This window comes from Schistocerca serialis, chromosome 7 (genome assembly GCF_023864345.2).
Source record: "Schistocerca serialis cubense isolate TAMUIC-IGC-003099 chromosome 7, iqSchSeri2.2, whole genome shotgun sequence".
NCBI classification, from domain to species: domain Eukaryota; kingdom Metazoa; phylum Arthropoda; class Insecta; order Orthoptera; family Acrididae; genus Schistocerca; species Schistocerca serialis.
In genome coordinates, this window is record NC_064644.1 from 216,249,582 (window position 1) to 216,255,493 (window position 5,912).

The window sequence follows — 5,912 nt, forward strand, 5'->3', positions numbered from 1 at the left end:
AGGGCTATGGAGGGACAAAGCCTCTCCATCGTTTCTAGGTCTCCGGTTCAATAAACAATATACAACACACAAAGATTATATCTCTTAAAAATAGATTATGAGATCATTTTAACTTTTTAAATTTGTTCGGAAATTTAATGAAAATAATAAAAATCACAGTTTTGTCGCCCATGGAAGTGGATAGATAGGCAACCTGTAATGGAAAGTGTGTGACTAACTGTTTAATAATATAGATTACTTCCTCACATTAAGGCATACGTTTGATACTTTTGCCCAGGAATGCCCACTTTGCCTGAGTTAGTCTGCAATTTATGTCCTCCTTGTTTCCTCTGTTATGCGTTATTTTGCTTCCAAGGTAATTGAAATCTTAACTTCGTCTACTCGTGGTCTCCAGTTTTGTTGTTAAGTTCATGTCTAATTTCTGAATCTCCTTATTACTTTCGTCTTTCTTCAATTTAATCTCAGTTCGTATTCTGTACTCATCAGACTATTCGTTCCATTCAATAACTCCTGGAAACCTTCTTCACTTCTTAAATCTTTCATCTTTCCCTCACTCTTTTGTATCTAAATCTTGAAACTTTCCTTCCATAATTGCTTCTTTGACATATAGATTGAGCAGTAGGCACAAAAGACTGTGTTCCAGTCTTACTCCATTTCTGATGTGAACGTTTCGTTCTTGGTCGTCCGTTCATGTTTTTCCCGCTTGGTTCTTGTACATATTGTGTATTTTCCGTCTTTCCCAGCAGCTTATTCCTATTCATCACCGAATTTCGAATGTCTTGCTGCATTTTACAATGCCAAACGCTTTTTCTATGTCGACAAATCCAGTGAACGTGTACTGATTTTTATTAAGTGTTGTTTCCATTATCAGCTGCAACATCAGGACCGCCTCTAGTGCCTTTACCTGTCCTAAAGCCAAACTTGTCTTCCAACGGATTCTCGGTTGATTCAGTCACCACTAAAATGGTAAAACTCATCAAAAATTGAAACTGTAGATTATGTCGTTTTCGGTATTGGAAGTAATGATGAAAAATAACAAAATTAAATAAAAGTAAGCTTGATTACTTTTTGGTACGCTATTGGTTTCAATTTTGAACCACATAACGTGAAAACAAAAGAAGGTATGTTTTATCATGAGGGTCAGGGTATGAAAGTCGATAATGAAGTGCGAAACTTTCTGTATCATTACATGGAGTACTTTATTCCCAAAAACGCAAGAGAACCTCACTTAGTCAGTGACGCATTCGGAGGCCAAACTCACAATAGCAGAATTATAAGAATGTTGTTATTCTTAACAGACAGTGGTAGATTTGACAAAATCTTACTATATTTTCCCATTAGAGGTCACTCTCATTCACCATGTAATTGAGACTTGAGTCGTGGAAAGAAAATTAATAAGCAACTGATTGCGTATTTCAGATCTGTAAACGTTACTTGTAACGAATCTAAATCCGCTTCGGTCCGATTGAAGTTTGTGGAACAAAAAAAGCAAAAAAGGTTCAAATGGCTCTGAGCGCTATGGGACTTAACATCTGAGGTCATCAGTCCCCTAGAACTTAGAACTACTTAAACCTAACTAGCCTGACACATACATCCATGCCCGAGGCAGGATTCGAACCTGCGACCGTAACGGTCGCGCGGTTCCAGACTGAAGCGCCTAGAACCACTCATCAGACCGGCCGACAAAAAAAAAGCAAAATAGTGGATTTAAAAAATTGTGGACCCCCTTATACATAAAGGTCGTCATAATATCTGAGATAATAGGAAGAGGCTCTACAAAATAGGTCGAAGTGTAACATAGCCCCAGCAGTTTCTGTACTAAGAATACAGTTCAGAAATGATGGGTAAGTAGTAGCTAAGTTTTATATCAGAGATCTCTTAGTCCACACCTTAACATTAGGGATAGCCTGGACATATTATCGTAATAAGATCATTGGGATTCCTCATACGTAAAGGTAGGACTGGAAACTTGCTACAAACAAGAAGACGAATGATACTATTGAAAAACTGCTGAAATGTATTACAGATCCACAGTATCAAGTCTTTTATACTTAGGTGAAGACATGGCCTACCACAAATGTCTACGAAGATGATTGAAAAGTGACAAGAACCAGTCATCTTTCGTAACATGTTTTGTATTCATTTTTGTATGAACTTAATACAGTTTTGTGAAGTAGTGGGGAATCATCCTTCGTAACGTTTTGTATTCATTTTTGTATGAACTTGGGGCAGTTCTGTACATGCTTAGAGTTATAAAGCTGCCGGCCGAAGTGGCCGTGCGGTTAAAGGCGCTGCAGTCTGGAACCGCAAGACCGCCACGGTCGCAGGTTCGAATTCTGCCTCGGGCATGGATGTTTGTGATGTCCTTAGGTTAGTTAGGTTTAACTAGTTCTAAGTTCTAGGGGACTAATGACCTCAGCAGTTGAGTCCCATAGTGCTCAGAGCCATTTGAACCATTTTTGAAGTTATAAAGCTAATATTAAACATATCCAGTGCTTTGGATTCAAAAGCACTTAGTAACAGTAATTACTTTTATTTTGATTTAGAAGTACATCATGTCATGATTATGTTGCAAAATAATCTATTGTGCTGTGTGACAGTAAGCTCAGGACGGACGTACATGAATTACGTTACATTTGCTCGGTTCGAAATACTGTCATTCAAAAATTATAAGTTCTTACTTTCATGTAATTCAAGTAAGTGCGTTAAAATATATTTCCTTCTTCATTTATTACTATAAGGGAATAACTCCACGTGACAAAAATCACCATAGCAGGCAAAAATATTTTTCAAACTATGTAATATTAGCATTACACACTCCAGAAAATGAAATGTTTCACCCAGCAGAAAGAAATTCTGCCATTAAAATGTAAGAAAAGCTGTTTAATATTTTTGTCTATCGTGAATAGTTTATCAATTGTGAGTTTTACTCAGTTTAGAAATAAACGATTAAATTTTGTTTTCCAATCTTCTGTACAGTATTCCTGACAACGAGTTGGATGTATGAGATGTTAATTTGGTTATGAGATAATTCTTTCACTTATCGGCTTATAATTTTTTTAGGATTGTGTGGAATCTGATGATGTGACTCCACCCATGGAGTCTAAACACCAACCTGAATAGTCATTTGGTTGGCACTCCCCCTAACCACTTCAGAAAGTCAGTGGGAATGTTAGCTATCCCTTCTTCGTTATTTCACTGTAAGTCTTCCAAAGCTCTCCTATACTGTGATTTTAAAACTATATTGCCTCCGTATAGTCTTCCATTTCTTCTCCCATCACGCCGTCAGAGAAATCCACAGCCTCACAGAGGTCATTAACATTCTCTTTCGACGTATCCGCTCTCTCTCTTCTGCATTTAACAGTGAGCTTCCCAGTGCACTCTTAATGTTACCACCTATGCTTTAAATTTGACTTTTTGAGACTGAATCTGTCCTTCCAACGATCATTTATTTTTTTGACTTCTTGTCATTATTCTTGGATCCACTACTACAAAATGAAGGTCCATTTAGTAGAGTGTAGTAAATCATGTTATATGGAGGGGGAGCGGGTATTTCTCATTGTCACGAGCAGTGAGGGTCACAGACATTCGGGTTCATGTATTACCAATTTGTATCTTTTAAACCGAATTATTGTAGGATCACCATTTCTAGATATTCTTTCATGTGAATGACTTAATAAATTATCCCTCTACTGAACATGGATTTTTGGTGTCGTCTCCACACGTTTATTATCAGCACATAAAACCTTTTATTGCCATTTATTATTATTCATTTAAATGAGCGTGTTGATTTAAAATTTCGCTTAACTTATCAACGCTGCAGCTGTTACTTCAGCTTCTTTAGCTAATGAGCATGAAAACAGACGTGCATGGATCAACCCTGCGACAACGTCGAGTGACATTTTCTGAACAGAGCCATGCACACCCCTAATACGGAGCGACCATGAGTCCCTTAATTGAGGTGCGCCGCAAATATGCAAATATGGTTTCTCGTAAAGGAATCTGATTGGAAAACCTATCCATTTTCTTTTGTCAATTATTATGTCGCAGCTTCAATAGTCTATGGGTAAAACCTTCTGGTCGTATTTAATCCCACGTTTATGTCATAACTTCTAAGTGTTTTTCCTTTCTTCGTTTCATAAAAATCATGTTCAACACATCAGTAATTGTACCCACAGCTTATTAAGTAATTAACCTGAACAGTCCTGAGCTAATGTTCGGGGTTGCAAAAATGTCTGGGGTTTGACAATTTTATGATAGGCGAGAATCTCTTTGTTTGAATTTTAGAGCTATATGTTCGACATCACGTTTTTAAACATTCTCCTACGGCCACTCCCCTCGCAGCCGAACTCGTAATAAACGCTGACGTCGATGAGGAGACATGGATACACGTTCCGCCACAACTTTTCACTCAATATTTTGGCAACACATAGCGGGGGATGAGTTCGTTTTCGTATGTGAGGTAAATCGTCTACTTGTTTACTATCATTTTATCTTTATTCTTGTTTATGATAGGATCGGGCAAAAAAGTGAGTGTTTAATGTTAACTTCCAATAGAAATGTAAATTTTTGAAACTGCGTAGTGACAGTAATATGAACATAATTATTGCACGCTATCTACTAGATAATTTTGATTGTATATTTAGGACATGTAGATTGATAATTAATGTTGCAATATTTCAGAATTGGTTGAGTTTACTATATTTTTGCCTAGGACAACTGTTCCAGATGAGACAGTTTTCTCAGTTATGGAGATCATTTGGGCTGCACAAACTGGTAGACTTCCAGTATCTCCTAAACAATTGCTAAATGTTAAAATTAATTCAGAACTTCCTTGCTGTGAGTTTTACGATATAATTAAAACAAACGAGCAATTTCTGGAAAAATTCATGTCTATTGAAAAATACAACTGAATAAATAAAGTTTAGTGTTTCAGTAAACTGTGAAGACGTGGGTCGGAGGGAAAAATATATTTTAAGCCAATGCTGATCCACATTTGAGTCAGTGATCTGAATATTCAACGAAATCGTATATGAAACAAATACCGAACGCATTTCAGAGACGCTCTGCTAGATTGTAACAGGTCGGTGAAGCCCACAATAAAGTACAATCGAAATGCTCGGTGAACGAAAACGGGAATCTTTGGAAAAAGACGATGAACGTCTCGAGGAAAACAGATGGACGAATTTAGAGAAGCTGCATTCGAATAAGACTGTGCGTCCACTTTGCTTTCACCGTGGGATATTTCTTGCTGGGATACTAAGAATAAGATACGAGATGAAACTTCCTGGCAGATTAAAAGTGTGTGCCGGACCGAGACTCGAACTCGGGACCTTTGCCTTTCACGGGCAAGTGCTCTACCAACTGAGCTACCCAAGCACGACTCACGCCCTGTCCTCACAGCTTTAATTCCGGCAGTACCTCGCCTCCTGCCTTCCAAACTTTACAGAAGCTCTCCTGCGAACCTTGCAGAACTCAGTTGGTAGAGCACTTGCCCGCGAAAGGCAAAGGTTCCGAGTTCGAGTCTCGGTCCGGCACACAGTTTTAATCTTCTGGGAAGTTTCATATCAGCGCACACTCCGCTGCAGAGTGAAAATCTCATTCTGGAAACATCCCCCAGGCTGTGGCTAAGCCATGTCTCCGCAATATCCTTTCTTTCAGGAGTGCTAGTTCTGCAGGGTTCGCAGGAGAGCTTCTGTAAAGTTTGGAAGGTAGGAGGCGAGGTACTGGCGGAAGTAAAGCTGTGAGGACGGGGCGTGAGTCGTGCTTGGGTAGCTCAGTTGGTAGAGCACTTGCCCGCGAAAGGCAAAGGTCCCGTGTTCGAATCTCGGTCCGGCACACAGTTTTAATCTTCTGGGAAGTTTCATATCAGCGCACACTCCGCTGCAGAGCGAAAATCTCATTCTGGAAGA

The 5,912-nt window shown here is 38.8% G+C and overlaps 1 non-coding gene across 1 annotated transcript; it reads right to left on the bottom strand.

Moving 5' to 3' along the window:
* Positions 1-5,305: 5,305 nt before the first annotated feature.
* On the bottom strand, positions 5,306-5,380 carry Trnas-uga (transfer RNA serine (anticodon UGA)). Its single transcript has one exon. It is a non-coding gene; the product is annotated as a tRNA-Ser (tRNA).
* Between the last annotated feature and the right edge of the window lie 532 nt (positions 5,381-5,912).